Source organism: Micropterus dolomieu, linkage group LG18, assembly GCF_021292245.1.
Source record: "Micropterus dolomieu isolate WLL.071019.BEF.003 ecotype Adirondacks linkage group LG18, ASM2129224v1, whole genome shotgun sequence".
In the NCBI taxonomy this organism is placed as follows: Eukaryota; Metazoa; Chordata; class Actinopteri; order Centrarchiformes; family Centrarchidae; genus Micropterus; species Micropterus dolomieu.
In genome coordinates, this window is record NC_060167.1 from 14186122 (window position 1) to 14203353 (window position 17232).

Sequence of the window (17232 nt, forward strand, 5' to 3'; positions counted from 1 at the left end):
ACATTTCAATAATAAATTATCCCTCCTTCCTGAACCTCTCCTCAGGGTCAAGGGCTGATGTATGGAAGCCCAGAGGGGACACAAGCATTAACTGGGCTTGAGTCTGCACAAATGGCAAGTGAGTGATGGCAAAGAATGTTGACATGCTTTGACATCTCAGACATAGAGAAAACAAAGCATTGGCATTTCAGCCATTGTCAAATGCAGAGTCAATTCACACCGAAACAAAAGAGTGTCTTCAGGACTAGAACAACGAAGAGAACACTCACCATGAGATAATTTCTTGCTAAACTTTGGGCAGGCAGTGAAATGTTATTGTAATCACTATTCAGACCTCCTTGCTATTGAATTCCTGTTACACTGTGCCTGCTTTGCATAGTGAATGCCAATTAATCCAACTTGGCTGCTTCCTCTTTGAGTGCTAATGCAATTAATGGGATTGTGGCTAAAGCTAGTTGGATGTGGGGGACCATACTCTTGCTAGGGGCAACAGGCATTTTGCTGAAGAAATTTGCACCTTTTGTACAATCTAGTATCACAGCAGAGATCTTGCTTCCAGCTTTTAATGTTAAAAGCCGTGAATTGTTCTGTTATTCTCCATTCTTTTTTGACAACAACAAATTACAAACAAATTAACTGCCAGCTCACTTTTATATTAATATACAAAACTGTACAGGAACTATTTTTGCCATGTTACATGATATTGTGATGCATGCTATTATAAAACACTGAGCTCATTGATTTGTACCAAGACTTAGATTTTAAAATATATACCTAAAAAAAACATAATTCAACTTTTGCATTAAACCAATAAACTGGAACTGGACCACACCCTGATTACGTGTGGTCAGTTTGACTAGAAAACACGGTCCTCAGTAAACTCCATCCCACAGAGGCCATTGCCTTCAGAACTGCAAAGCGGCTCAAAGTGTTTCACAAATGCAGAGACAAAAGGCAAGCAAGAGTGAGCAATTTAGCGCTAGCTGCTTTGTGAAGGGCCTCGCAGCCCACACAACACCATTCAGGGGACTAAAACACAGGCCAGGATTACGCTTATCAAGCATCAACTGTTTGGTCACAGACAAAAGCTTATTGCTGTGGGACAACTTTAATGGCCTGTGGCTGAGTGCAAAGAGCGCCTCTTATAACAGCGAAAGAGGGTGAGTTGAGGGCGAGAAAGGGGGGGGGCCTCAGCAGTACAATCACTACTTTCGATAATGATGAGAGCAAATGAAGGGATGGGCGGTTAGGGTTTGTTGAGTGGTATTATCTCTTTGGACCATAATGAAAAGGAAGCAGCACATGAACCACAGAGCAAGAGACTGAACAATGGCAATCCCTCATCATCCAGAGGTCCATGTGATTTGCAGAAGCTAATAATAACTGGATGGATGAAAAGTCTGCTGAAGCCATGGTGTAAAGTACTGAGAAAATGGTGTCATGGAATTTCAATCCGTTAGTAACACTGTCAAAAAAAGCAGATGGAGGGGTTACAGTTGGTTTAGCATAGACCCATGAAATAAGATGTACACTTTCATGACCTTGGAGAACAGGTGTGACAACACTGCCTTGCTGTCACTTGCTTGGGCTAAATGCCTAAATCTGACAAGTGGCATTTACCACATTAACACACAATGCAAATCACATTCTTCTTTCTGCTTTTCTTCACGGACCAATACGCTCCGTTTGGCATTATAGATTTTTTTAAAGGATAATTCTGTTTTATTACTACTTCCCATTTTTTGTAGTTTTGGCAATTTAGGAATGCAGCAACACTGAGAAGTTAGATGGGGAAAGATATAATTGGCAGACAATCAGACAGGTTGTAAACATACTGAAGACGGAAGACCGACTTCACAACCCGGAGAATGGGACCATCTGAGGAGTACGTGAATGCACCGTGAGCCGCTGGTTGTAATTCACAACCCTAACCGCTAGACGCCCCTAAAACTTACACACTGAAGTGTAAACACGACTATTCACTGTTTTACACCAGGTTATGTGCCGGACTATATTTCTTGGTAGGGAATAGTAATTTCTTAGTGTTGAATAAGCATATTTCCCAAAACATCAAACTTTTCCGCTGGTTAGCTCAGTTAGTAAACTGCATGCCCCATGTACTAAGGTTGAGTCCTTGTCGCAGCACGGACGATTCTGACCTGTTGCCCTATGCTGCATGTCACCCCCTCTCTCTCTTCTCTACTGTGCTAGTGATTAAAGACACAAAGCCCAAAAAACATCTTTAAAGAAAATAAAATGCAGTTATGTAGATATATTTTAGATTTGGTTTGGGTAATCTGAGTAACTGGCTTGTTTACAGCCTGTGTGATCATCTGACCGTTTATGTTTCTTGCCCCTCCAGGCGTCATTGTAGAAATATTGCTGGGTTCAGAGATCTAAGGAATTACTTTGGCGTGTACAATCTTATCATAACTGTTGAAATGATGGCCAAAGCTACAAAAATTCAAGCCATGTTGTAAATCCTCTAAAGAAGGTAAGACACTGGCCATGTCAAATTCTCTTATCCATCATTTTTTGCCTGAGCTGCTTTATTTGAAATCCCTTCCAGCTATCATATGTCCGCTGCCTCTTCTATGCTTTTTATTTTTTTTTAGGAGTGAAAGAGGGAACCATATTTCTAGTTCCACCGAATCACTTACATCCTATTCCAAATGACACCACTTCATCTGCTCTTCTCTGCCTACAGTACTTTAGCTCATTTCATGTAATACTTTTATCCTGATGTCAACATTACACAGAGCTCACCTACATATTCCCAGAACCACTGATACACGCTCCCAAATCCATCAGATATAGTCTCTTTCCCTGCAAATCCATTTGAGAACTACATTCAGATGTAAATCCTTTTTTCCTTTCCTGTTATTCTTATTTCTATAATCCTCATTTCTCTATCTCCGCTTCTCTTTCCGTGTCTCTTCCCATGCCACATTCTTTCTCTCTTTTTTAACTCCCTGGCCTCCTCATCATGTCCTTTTCATCCTAAAACGCATTCTCTCAGACCTACATTTACTCAAGGACAATATGTAAACAAGTATAAGTGATATGGCATCACTCACTGCAATATGTTTCCTACCAACTTCTCCTCCTCCTCCTCCTCCTCCTCCTCCTCCTCTCTCTCTTTAATGCTGCTTGTCTTATTAAAATCCATACAAAACATTATATTATGACTCTGGGACTTCAAGCTCATCTCATCTCAGATCTACAGTAAAAGGGTCAATTATAGAATGCAAAGTGCTGAGAAAAATTAAACCCACCATTAGCTGCTTTGCGCCATCTGCGTTATTGCAGGGTGCACACGCAGAGTAATGCCGTAAATTTCAGCCTGATTTTTCCCAGGAGGGTACGCATTGCTGAGTTTGCTGCTGTTCTAGTAAAACATAATTATTGTCAAGGAGGTGTGTCACAGTTAATCTAATTCACTGACAAGATGACAGACTAACTAACTGCTTGGGGACATTGTGTGATCACAAGATAGCTGTTGGGACAATAAGATGTGTCCGTGTTTTTGTTCTATGGGCCCAGCTTTTGAAATGACATGCAATGGACCAAAGCTTTCTCTGCCATCTTGAAAACCAGGCCATTACTTTGCCTATTGATATTCCATGAGAGTTCACATTCTAAGGCTTCTCCTCTCTTGCATCCCAGTTCTTTGCACTGATGTGACAATCTTTACTTGCACAACAACAAAAAAACAACACAACATAGCACAACCCAACCCAACACAACAGTTCCCACAAATAAGCAGTCAAAGGGAAGGAGGTCAATCAGCCATTCCGCGTTTGTGTTTGTTCTCAATGCGGCAGAGTTTCCTGTGCAGTCTGTGGCAGCTGAATACTAAAAAGAGAGCAAGCATGTGATGTGGAGAAGGCAAACAGGTCTCAATCACCTCCCCAGAGACACCAGGTGCTTCAATGAACAAGGGAAGAAACAGAGAGTTGGGCTTTATTCATTGATACCGCCCACTGAAGTAAAGAGTTTCAAATGGGTAGAATTACAGGATCAATAGTGTGATTAGCAGAGGCCTTGTAGCTATAGCGTGTTGTTGGCAATCCATTGTATCAAGCTAAACCCAGGGGACGGGGGGTCTGTTGCTCCTTCCAAGCATGAAGGCCCAAGGAGGAGGAGGACTGCGTGAGAAAGAGGCTGGAACAAATCTAACCAGGGCCAAATGTAGTAAGCCTCTAAAATAGATTATAGATTGTTGACAATATTATGCCAAAAATAAAAGTCAAACGTTTTCAACATGTAATCTCTGCTCACCCCTGTGAATGACTGTAAACATGTGAAAACAGTGTCTTGTTTAGTAGGGTAATACAGCAAATCAGGATAATTGCTAAGACACTTTTTTTCTATTATAGGTTAACAGCACCGGTGGAGCCTGAGACATGCAGTGCTTTTACAGTCAAATGAAAAATACCAATGAAGAATGCAGACAGCAGGCAGAAATTGAAAATGGTGACCTATTTGAATATTGAATATGTATTTGGTCTTGTGGGACCTGTCAGTTTTGTTCTACTTTTCAGTTTGAAAAGCAAATGCAAAAAGTAATTATCCAAATAAAATGAACCACATTAAGATGCACCCCTCATACAATATTCAGTACATCAAGAGCTTGTAGAGCATCACTTACGTACTATAACTGCACATTCAACCAAGACTAATAACATTAGTCAGTGGAGTTCTGGATTATAGTTTGCTGAGAAAATTGTCCATTAGTGTCTAATATGTCGTACAATAAATAACTAAAACTGAAAAACTCAACATGTTTCAAGTTTCAGGACTAACTTAGGCTACTTTGAATTGTTACTGTCCTCTGTCCATCTGTGTACATTTCTCATTGCTGGAGATGTTCTCCTTACTTAGCTATTGAGACATTTAACATGTTGTGTTGCACTTGTCCTGGTTGACAGTGCCTGTAAAACCTTCTTTCACGTCCGACTTTGGTATAGATGTCTGATATTTGGTTATACTTCCTTTATTTGCAGGATGTTGTTAGTTTACCTGCTATTTACAGAGCTTACAGCTAAATAATCTGTTAATTTTAAAATGCTTAAAGCTGTAACGTCACTGTTCTATCGCAGGCAGGTGGTCACAGTCAGACAGCAGCCTGCTACACAACACAAGAGCCATAGACTTTAAAAACAACCACCCACATTAGCTTTCAAGCTAATGTCTTCTTCTAACTTATAAACAAGGACAAATGTCTTTTCAAGTACTTTGGCTTGGTGCTGAATGAGCAACCAAACCAACATCCACCACTAAGTTTGCAGGCTAAATAGCTCATTAGTTACAGCTATAGGACCACACCAGAATCTAAGCTGTTTACTGTGCTATAGTAAATAGCTTAGATACTGGTGCGGTCAGCTGTCAGTAGAGGCCTCATCAGAAGTGATTGTCCAATAGTCAAACAGCTTCAGAGGCAAATGAGTGAGTCCAGTGATGTATTATAGTAGTTTATACGGTTTTATAAATGAGAAATGATGTGGATGGATGGGTCAGAAAAACATCTGACTTTCACACGGGAGACCACAATCGTTCCCCAACCTTGACCACGTGTGTATTATAGTAACCATGATGACAAAGGCCCCCTAATCTTAACAAAGTAATCATTCTAACCCAACACACAATGTTTCCCTTAAACCTAAACACGTTGTTTTTGGTGCCTAAACCTAACCAAACCTTAACCATAGCGTTGTCACAGACTTATTTTTCGAACGGTGATTTCTAATCGTTTTGCAAGGCATTGTAGTGGACATGGACAAATTACATATTTTTTTGTTTAATTTGCAGTACTTGTTGCCGCCTTCAAGTATGGTCGTTTGACTATTGTTATTACCACTTTATTTGTGGTTGTACAACACGTCGTAGGAACTAGCTCTTTCATAGCATAAACCCTCAGTCTTCACTTCCACTGCTAACATAACACGATCTGCCAATGGTCCCCTCCCGCCAGCTGTGAATAAAAAATTACAATAAATACCGGTAATAAACAATCAATTCTAATATCAATCAATTTTATTGTTTGCTAAATATGTCACTTCCTGCCACAACAAAAGAGACAACCAGTAGGACAGTGATATATAGACAGATAGACATTTATTTAAAAATACTTGTACTTACCCCATCTTTTTTGATTTTTTCATCTCTTTATTTTATTATTTTATGAGTAAACATTTGCAGTGTTTTTGTTTGTCTTGAATTGTTAAAATCATTGAAATTTAACTAATACTAACTGTATTACTTTTATTATGTAATTTCGATTATATGCAAACATGTCAAACATTTCCTAAATGTGCGTCATACTCAGAAAATATTCTTGATTATTCTTCAGCCATTCTTCAGCCAATGATGCCATTAAGACACATTAATGTTTAATGGCTCCATTGGCTGATTACTCTGAAGACCTTCAATAAATTTCAGGATGACACCTGCCTCTTCAGTTTGTATAAACAAGGCACCACTGCACTGAACAAGACCAGGTCAGGCAAGCCTGAGTCAGTCGGAGTGCTAAAATACTTAAATATACTCAAAATCTACAATGCATTCCCATAAAATACAGCAGTGTGTATGTGTATGCATAAAAATCTAATCCCTCATCTTCAGCTCTAAGCAGGCCTATCCCTGGCTTAGCTTTCCCTGTGCTGGCCCCCACTTGGCTTTTACTGATTGTACAGCTATACATGCATGAGAAGAATATCAGTAATGAATATGACTAACAATAACCCATTTTCTAATTCTATCTATGAATAATATGATTGCCTACCCAGCCCTGCACACTGCCCCTTAACCTGTCACTGTTGTTTCTGGTTCCACTGACCTCCTCATCCTCCTCCTGCTGTTCCTCCTGTTCCTTCTCTTCCTTCTCTCCCTCCTCATCAACATGAGGGTCATCATCACCCTGTCTGTCTCCATCACCTCCACTGACCTTAACAGCTAATATACATACAAATATACAGAGATTCATTGCTTATAGATGGATGTTGTCTTTGTGTGATAACACATTGCCAACTTTTGTTTATAATATAGGCTATATAAATAGCCTAATGTAGCCTATATGCCTAATACATAAATGCATATATGAATAATTTCAGTATATAATAAATGCATTAGCCTCATAATTGGGCACCTGTCTCTGCCTGTGCAGGGTCTTGCCTCAATCTTTCTGCCAAGTTGCTGGTTAATTTGGCGCATTTAGCTGCTTGTGCCAAAAAAATTATTTTTAATTGTTATTTTTTCGACACCACACATTTCTTTTCCTCTTTTCGCTACATTTACCATCTCTGTTGGCTTATCACACAACTCAGCTCTGAGTTCACCTTCGACAAAACACACCCCAGATGGAAAGTAAACTCCTTTGATCGTTGAGCCAACGGCGCTGATCATAAAGTAAAACATTAGAAACTGCTTTAAAAACTCTTGACACCCAGCCGGTTCGGCCTGAAATGGACCGGCCGTTCAGGAACATTCCCGCACGCCCCAATGGCTTCTCCGCCCATGGCTGTGGTCTTGTTTCACACAGCCTTTGACAACATGTCAGCCATTTATGCTGTAGATTTACCACTGCAAGGGGAGATGTGCAAAAAGCTAGTGTATGGATTCACAGCAGCTCATATATTGTCTTTTTGGCACAACTTCATATACATTCAAACTTGTAAGTATTTGATGAAAAGTGCATTTGACCTCCCAGAACAATTACTATACAACATAACATAGGATGAACAGGAGCTCTTTAATTTAGTCACTATGGTTTGAACATTGACATTTTTCCACCACATGCAGTGTAATTAAGGTTTTTATGTGTATTCTCTGAGCTCTTTTGTCACATAGCCAGTGCCGGTGTATACTGTATGTTCCCAATGTCAATAGTGTAATTTCTGACATTAGCAGCAATTTGAAAATTGAACTCATCCCATCACATTTACAGATATAGCACCTACCTATTTTGTTCCTGAAAAATACTGTAACTGTACTCAACAGATTTAGATTTTATTTTTTTATTATTAAATCACAAAGTAACATTTTTTTTACGCTTGTTTTTTTACTTTTAAATAAGTGAAAAATCGTGCTTTTTTATGTATTTTATTTTTATATTGCATGCATCAACGGCTGGTCATTCGATGGAATCAAAAAATGCTCAATAACATGTGCTTTTATGTGCGAATGGTATAGATATACATAAAGCTGTTCAAGTGCAAATTAGATTATAATTTTACATAAAACATACAAAATAAGGCAAAATCTACATAGGTGAAACATACCCTTTGGGGCATAATGCCCACTGGAGTTTAATTAGTGTTTCATTCTGTTCCTAATTTTAAAGTACCAGTCTAAATGAGCCATAGGCAATTCCAACATTTATCAAATTCCCAAAAAATTTAAGAATTTGGCACACATCTTTTCGAGCTAAGCACAAAATGAATTTGGCCTTCTAACCTCCAGTAATGGGCTTCAAAGTGAGTGGTCCAGCTAGTTTTTGTTTTTTGGCTCCCAAACCATGCCTAAATGTGACTGCCAAAGAAAAAACCCTAACAAACGGCTCACTAAAACACAAGTTCGTGACATCACATAAAAAAAAAAAAAATAAAAAATATCACCCATGGGTCCAAACATAGAGTGGTTTTCCCTCTCAGCAAATCTGGGCCACTGTGGGCCAGCACATATTTTAGGAGGTGAAGCAGGGATGCTAACCTCCACTTAAAGTGGTACACAATTCAGTCAAGTCTTTATGCATTTAAGGCTGCTGGCTCTGACGTACTGGTTGAATTTCATTACAGTGTGCTATTACACGAGCAAGCTGCTGGGCTGGCCCCGGGATGAGAAGGCCAATCAATACAGTCAGTATCTGCCCCCTCTAATCTCTGTCGCCTGTGTCAGCCCTGCTATCTTTAATAGATCTTAAGGATTAGGGGGCCCTTCTTAAGACACTTCTTTTTGCTGAGAACTGGCCAGCAAACAGGACCCATTGGGGCCAGGCCCAGTCATGCTGATCCAGTGGGAGCCGCACAGGGACTACCAGTGGGATGGTTTGAGCAACACACTTACAAAAAGAGAGGTGAAGCAGTGGCATGGCTAAAAAATGAAGATAGGGGTGGGAGAAATAGAAATAGGGGTATGTCACAGAGGAGCTAGGTGAAGAGGGCAACAGAGCAGCTATGACATCAAGAGACTGATAGGGGCAAAGAAGAAAGAAAAGGACACTGGAGTGGGAAAGATGGTGGGTAAACAGAGAGAGCAAGGCGAAGAAGGTAAAGGAGCAAGGGATGCAAAAAGACAGAGTTAGAGAGAGAGAGATGAGCAGAGAGGAGGATAAGCACCAGGCCAGGAAAGGCGAGAGCCCATGTAATTTCTCTAATCCTCCTGGCATTTATACTTCCACCAGACAGATAATGAAAATGAAAAATAAAATGGAAAACTTCCCCTCTCGGATTTTTTTTTTCTTAATCTGTTGCACTGCTCAACTTTCTTGTCCTCAATGCCTCAGTGGGTGTGTGCTGAGTCAATAGAATTGTCTGTGTGTTATTGCTTCACATCATAAGTAGATGTGACTCACTAGGGACACTATGGATGGACAGATAGATGGACAGATAGATAGATAATGAAATATGGTTCTTTAGAGATTAAACTACTCTACAGTAGCCTATATAAAGTTGTTAAAATCAGCTTCACTTTGTCAAACTACAATATTAAAAGAATCGGTAACTGTTCAATATTATAATATAACACATTCACATTGGGTCATTCTGATGCCTGATTTTGAGTATATTTTAATTCTAAAATTTCTGTACTTATGTACAATTATGAAATGTAGCAGTGTGTGAAAAGATTCTCTCTCTCTCTCTCTCTCTCTCTCTCAAACACAGACATACACACAAACACAGACATACACAGCCGCACCATGGGGCACACAGACAGGAGATTGAATGAGTAATAGGGAAGTAATTGTGAGCAAGCTGGAGGGCAAGAGCCATGTCCAATTGTTTAGAATGTGCATGGCGTGAGAAAGCAGCTTCCATACACTTGTAAATCAGGACAGACAGCGGTGAGCCAATTAGGGAAACGTCACTGTTCATAACCTAAAATACATATTAGTGTTGCCTATGCTTGTCAGGGTGACAAGACTGCATGGCAGAAACCAGTGGCCCAGTCATTCAGAGTCATTTGCTGAACATCATTTTTTACAGAGGAAATCTGTTGTTTATATTTACATTTTTAGGTAGATCATCTTTACATGAAAACTGCTCACACGTTAATGTCATGAATAAAACTCCCTACTTATTGTTTTAGTACTGTATTTTAGCCTTTCACAGGAGCAAGCCATGTACGCCATTTATGAGAAGTTTTATATTTAAAATTCTTGTGAGGATTTAAATGCAATTGTGTGCTGTGCCAAAGGAAACAGAAGGGTGCCTCCCACTTGAGTGAAAACTTAAGATCAAAGAAAATTGCAGCTCTTCTTTAGTGGCACACAACGTACTCTACTCTCATCTGCAGCTCCTTCTGGACTCCAACAAACCTGTCCCCCCCTTTTTTTAAGCACATCACAATTAACCTCAAGTACAAACAGGTCAGAACAAAGTCATTTCAGTCATTTTCAGTAATTTCTACAACTCTGATGATGCCACTGCTCCTAATTCTTCCTGAAAACCCACTCTGTGATTGGTTCAACCAAGAGCTAGATTAATGTTTGTGTATATAGCCCTAGGCAAGCAAATGTAATTGCAAAAAAGAAATGTACAAAAGCAAAATGAACTAATCACCACTATAGCTTAGTAATATGTCTCTTCCAAGGATGTGTGTGATCAAGAAGAATTTTACAACATAAGTAAAATTACTTATGTACAGTGTACTGAGATAAAAAGTAGTTTACACAGCCTTCCTCTGTGTAGCCTTATTGGAATTAACCAGAAAAGAGGACAAAAGTCAGATAATTAAACACAAATAAGCGACAATAAATAAAAACATATGGGCACCACTGGGGATTAGCCTATAGGCCACATAGATAAAAATGCCTGCCACTTCTTAGAATTAACATAAGAAAACATTACCAAGGCAAATAACACAGAGATGCGGGCCTATAGACAATGAAAACGCCACAGCAGCTGCAGCCACAAACCCACATGTTAAAGCAAAAAGAGAGGTGCACAGTGTTTGCACAACATGTAGTGTGCACACACACGCACAAACCTAGCAATGTTGATGCTCTCCTCTGGAGAGGGTGACAACGTTGTTCTTGTACTCACCTGTCTGGTCTGAACATCACTCTGTGAGCCTTCAACAAGTCCTCCACGCTTGTTCAAAGTAAAATATAACCAGTCCACTCAGCCTGTCTGTCCCACTGCGCTCCTCAGAGTTTTTAAACATTTTGAGCTGAATCAGGCTCTGCAGTCACAGCTGTTGTCAAAAACATCAGAAAGGCCATGAGCATGTTAGCATTTAGCCAGACCCAGAATGCACCTGTTTGTCATGCAACACTGGGTGTGTTTGATTTGTCTTAGGATAGCATGCTGGCTGGGTGGTGCATTAAATGCTCAAAAAAGTTCAAAGAAGTCCACTAAAAATGACTTGTTACAGCATTGCAAGTAAATGTCATAGGCATACGGAGTACTTGAAAGTGCTCAACAATTTTAGCCTCAGGTTGCAAATTTCTGTAGCCTGTGCAAATTTTCAAGTTTTACTTGATTTTCCCATGCACATGTTCTGTTAGCATATTTAAAACAAACCCAGCAATTCTCCAAGCATCTGTTAGCGTGTCTTTCACTTTTAACATGACCATTTCACAAGAAACACTCCCTATGTTACTATGTGACCGTGCACATTTACTCCGTGTAGGATTTGAATCCCAGAGTAATAACAGCAATCTCAATTCAGAAATACAGTCGCAAGTGGCGATTCGCGGTTTCATATCTTTTTTTGCAATATCGCCATCAAAATTATTTCACACATACGGTTCAACATTGTTATAAAACATATCATGCAAGTTTTGTAACAACTGGACAACCATTTTCTGATCTATAGCTTGAATTGTATCATTCCACGTCCAGTTACGATGGATTTAAAGCACCACCTAGTGGTCGATTTGAATGAAACTGTCAGGGCATATTTCTGGCACTCATGTGGACATATCCTGTGAGTTTTGTGATGATTGGACCAACGCTTGTGGCTTCTTGTCTATTTATGTCCTGAGTCACACCCTTTACATGTTTATTGGTCAATATCTTTAAAACGAAAGGAGCTATCAACAAGCTTTATACAACTTTATATACGCTAAGGCCAATGATGATCCAGAGAAAATTTTGTGGCCATTGGAGCTACGGTCTAAGAGGAGATGTAAAAAATGTGTTTGCATTATGGCAAGCAGCCATAAAAATCCTGTTTTAATGTGTTATGTATCTGTGTGTGTTGGGCAATAGTTCTTCAAATACGCTAGTTGACCTTTTCCTTAAAAATCAACTACAGCTTTTATTTGTAGGAGTGCACTGACTGCAAAGAACAAAACATTTACTGGGAACAAGCCCACTCAGGATTACAGACATCATGGAGCATTAATATTTTTCTTTCATATTAGACTATATAATAAGTTAATTGAAATATACGCTATGTAAATACTAGTATTATTAACCATACTATTTCATTAAAATGGTTTGAAAATATAGATGCCAGTAAAACTACAATACTCTCTCTTGCTACTATGTTTCTAACATGTCAACAAACAAGCATGACTCCACAAAACACAGAGAGAGAGAGAGAGAGAGAGAGAGAGAGAGAGAGAGAGAGAGACACAGTTTGTCCCATACATGGAGCAGCAGCACAGAGTCACGATGATTAACGATGCTTCACTCACCAAAGCAGGCTCACTTCAGCAGAAAGCCGCAGCAGCAGCTTTTCCTCTGGGCAAACTTCTGGAGGACTGAAGTTTTTCAGAGAGCCCGCAGACTCGTTGCGGCCCGCAGTGCTGTTTAACATTTTCCACAGAGTTTAATAAACGTTACCATCGGACCGTCACTGAGCTAGTAGCTGTTTCCTCCACCTGTTTGTAGGGCAGCTATATTTAACCCTTTAAAGTAAGTTCAGTTTCACAGCATCGTCCAGATAACTCCCGTTGGTGTCATGTTTTGCAATCCTTTCAGAAAGATGAAGATGAAGACAAGTACAGGATGGTCTCCCTCAAAGCCAGAGGTGCTTATCAGGTCACGCACGGCGCTGTCAGTGAGACAGTGTCCGTTTAACGTTAGCTGGCTGTTAGCGATGTTACTAACCTGTTGCTATCTGCAGACTAGTATGGCTCTCAGACACAGTACAGTACACAAAACTGTGTAGCAGTGTGACAAACGTATTATACACCAGCCAGGCTACTGATTCTCTGTATAATTATTAAATTACACCTTTCTGTCTGCTGCAGCTTCTGGCTAAGTTACCTCCAGAGAAAAACATGCTGGAAGCAGCAGGCTGAATCGTAACTCTGTTCCTCTCTGCCTGTTAGGCCCGCCCCTTAACCAATCACAAGTTTAGAAAGGTGACAGGCATCTACATGAACGAATCGGAGGCCTCTCTTAAAAAAAACACCACTGGATGGGACAAACATTTTATGATCAATAGCTTCCTTTTGTGCATTTATAGCGCCTCCTAGTGGTCAATTTGAATGAGACTTGCAGTGTATGTGTGAGGTCCTTATCTAGACATAACCGGGGCACCTATCTGAACATATCCTTTGAGTTTTGTGATGATCAGCCCTACGGTTGCTGATTTGTGTTCATTTATGTCCAGAGCCACGCCCCTTACAAAGTTCATTGGTCCATATCTTGAAAAGTAATTGAGATATCGACATGCTTTATACAACTTTTAATAGGCTTGATCCAATGATGATTCAAAATTTGGTGGCAATCAGAGCTACGGTCTAGGAGATGTCAAAAATGTGATTTTCAAAAAATTCAAAATGGTGGAAAAAGTTTATAGGCGGACCTTAATAGTCCTTGAGGCTTTTTTGTAGAGCACATTGAGCTGCACCTGTGTGAGAAATTTCAAGTCAATTGGACTTATGGTGTAAGGGGCGTGGCCTTTCAAAGTTTGCATTTTTAAGCCTTAATTATAGCGCCACCATGTGGCCGATTGGGTTCATATTTCTATGGAAGCTGATGCACACCATTTCCAGGTATTCCCGCAAGTTGTTTCTAGCTCATTCCAGCTCACGGGAATTTGAGCCGGCGCGGCAGACAACAAATAATAATAATAATAATAATAATAACTAAAACACACAAACATAGAAGGTAATAATTGGTAACGTTAATTAAACTAACTAGCTTCCAACTAACTAGCGAGCTAACCTACCTTGCTCGTTTCTGCTTCTAGAGTGAAATACAAGCTTAAAAGCACGATGGATCCTCCTAAATGTTGACTGTTGTAAAGGGACCGATCGGCAGCATTTCACAAGCAACGCAGTGTGGGCTTGTTTAAAAGGGGGACATTAATACTCATTGAACAAACAGGACCATATGCTTCAGTCAGTAGACTGATTAATTAATTTCTTACTTTGTTTGTCTGTGTAATGTACACTGAATGTCACCTAAGCATTATCAGAAGGTGTCACAGTAGCGATCAGGTGAGTGTCTGGTCTCTGTCAGCATAGGCATGGTTCTGTCACTAACAGGTCTAACAGGGGGCTTTTCAATGGTCTCTATCCTGGATCCCATTTTGCAGTAGCAGCACAATGTGACTATCTGTGGCTTTACAGCTGTCCAAATTCATTCTCATTGCTCAGACAGTGCTCAATGTGCAGAACATTTCCGCTCAGTTTATCCAGGAAACAGAAAGAATGAGACCATAGCTAGATCTCCTAATAAAGGCCTATGGTTGAAAATCCCACACTAGAACCATGGACTTCAAATAATTTACTGCTGCTCTTAACCATTTTGCTACTTTAACGTACAGGTTTTTATGACTTATTTGAGGCTTTGCTTACATATAAATGTATTCTGTAGTATTTTTAATGACTATTTGACTCCACTTAATGTCTTACTTATAGGCTCGCAGAATTAATTTGAATTCACCTTGAATCACCTTCACCTCAAGCTGATCTGAGGTGCTGGAATGTGACATGCTGAACAATGTCCTATATTTGTCTTAAATCACAAGACGTTAAGTGCAGATTTATTAAATTTGTACTCTGCAGCACCTTTTCAAAACATTTGTCACAACATGCTTCAGATGAAATAAAAGAAAAACAGGGGATAAAAGAGACAGAGATGATTTATAAGAACAAGGACAAGTGTGCAATTGGACAAATGTGCAAACCAGTACAAAGTTATGAAATCAATTGAAGGTCAAAGAAATCAAGTGACTTTTAAGATGCCTTTTAAAAGAAGCTTGATCTGCTTCTCTGAGCCTTTGTAGAACGCTGTTTCAAAGTCAAGTGTTTCTCAAAACCCCAGTACCTGGCACAACACCTAATGAACATGGCATAGTGAACTGTAAACAAATATTATTTTTACAAAATTGTATGCTTTTAAAACACAAGTTAGTTGGTGAATTTCAGCATGGCATGGTTTTAAGTCATCAACACGCCAGTACATTAGTAACATTAGTTGGGTTAAACTGTACACATAAATGTTTCTGGTGCTCATAAGCAACTAAAGAGACATTTAACTGCAGGCATTCCATTGTTTTTCCCACCTCAGTAGTTTGAATGCACAGGGGGTGGGAACGACGCCTCTGCCACTTTGGATTATTAGCAAACGCAGCATTAACTTTTAAGCTACAATTTACCCATAAATATCTTGTTTAATTAGGGAAACATTCCCTTTAATTTAGTGTTACGTAAAGCCTAGCATTTGTCATAATATGCCAAAGGAATGAGGACGACACAACAGTACAAACATATCAATGAACCCAGCAAAGCATAAAAGCATGAACAAGACACTGGTGTGTCCTCCCTGCTGGGAAAGGAGCATTCAGGCAGGGTAAGGCTTACTGAATACTGACAGTATGACTGACTCTAAGTGGTTATACTTACATAAACTCGACTGAAGACCGCTCTCAAAGTAGGATGTGGAAAGATAGCCGCAGTTTTTCCAAGTGTGTTTTTATATGCTTGTTATGACCAAAAGCCTGAATTTATTTTTAAAAACACACCTTCATGATACCCACTCTGTTATTTCATAAACATTGCACAGGAGAGGACGGTGGCTGGAACGGACTGTACCACCTCTTGATAATGGCATAAGAATGGGGCACAAGCTAAAAATGAATAAGTAAAAGTTGACAAATAAAAGCAGGATAAAAGTGGCGGTAATAATGTGCTACAGTACGAGTGTTAGACCAATTGCACAGTACATTTGTGATGACAAGGCACTGTGTTATTTGTGCCAGTGACAGCACCAGCGACTGTTAAGTATATGTGTGTCTATGCTAGAAGGAAAAAAGTTAACAGAGGGGGTTCTGAGCATAGCTATGGCTATGCGCATTGAGTTACAGCAGGCGAGCACGCCAGCAGTGATACTGTAGCTCTGTACAGGAGCGGATCAATGAGTTTGGTGGTGTACAAATCATAGAGCCGCACAGGCTTACAAAAAGCTGACAGAAGCCAGGACAGAGTGTGTGCTGGTGTGAGCTAACAGAAATACCCATTCAACTTCTTTGGCAGATTCAGCTGTGCTGGGCTGGTGCCAGGGGCATGTGCATCTTTGCTTAATGTTTTCCCTCGATGGAGCAGAAACATAGTTTGTTTTAGGCCTGTCATGGCCTGTTGGGGCTTTGCTCGATGGTGAGATGCTCTAATACATATTGATAATCATACACTGGTGGTAATGGTAATAAACCACCTTTGTCACAGCACTCAGGCATGGGAGAGTAGAATGGATTAGCCCGGGTATTATTTTCCCTTTCTTGGCCATATTTCACTGCTGCTCTGTGAAACACCAAGCCAAGCTCATTGCATATTCTGCAAAGCACATATGGTGTTGTATTAAACATTTGGAGGTAAATCCAAAGTTATGAAGCGGCAGGAGCAGCACTTGGAGGCCCAATGCAGCAAAACAACTTAATGTCAGTCACTAATCTAGTTGCAGGTGTTCAGGAGAGAGCAGAGCTCAATTAAACCAAATTGGCTTTCACACAGTTATTCAAATTAGTTTAGAATCAAACACTCACAAGCTAAATATGCTTACCTGGGCAGAATCGCCTTCTTCCCGTCAACTCCCTCTCTGCTCACATACCAAG

The 17232-nt window shown here is 39.9% G+C and overlaps 1 protein-coding gene across 3 annotated transcripts in view; it reads right to left on the reverse strand.

Moving 5' to 3' along the window:
* LOC123987544 (cadherin-22-like) overlaps window positions 1-13081 on the reverse strand; it is a 289311-nt gene extending 276230 nt beyond the window's left edge. For all 3 annotated transcript variants that reach the window (XM_046076538.1, XM_046076535.1, XM_046076534.1), the window contains exon 1: window positions 12863-13081. The gene's annotated coding sequence lies outside the window, so the exon portion shown is untranslated. The remainder of the gene's footprint in view (window positions 1-12862) is intronic.
* Window positions 13082-17232: the final 4151 nt, after the last annotated feature.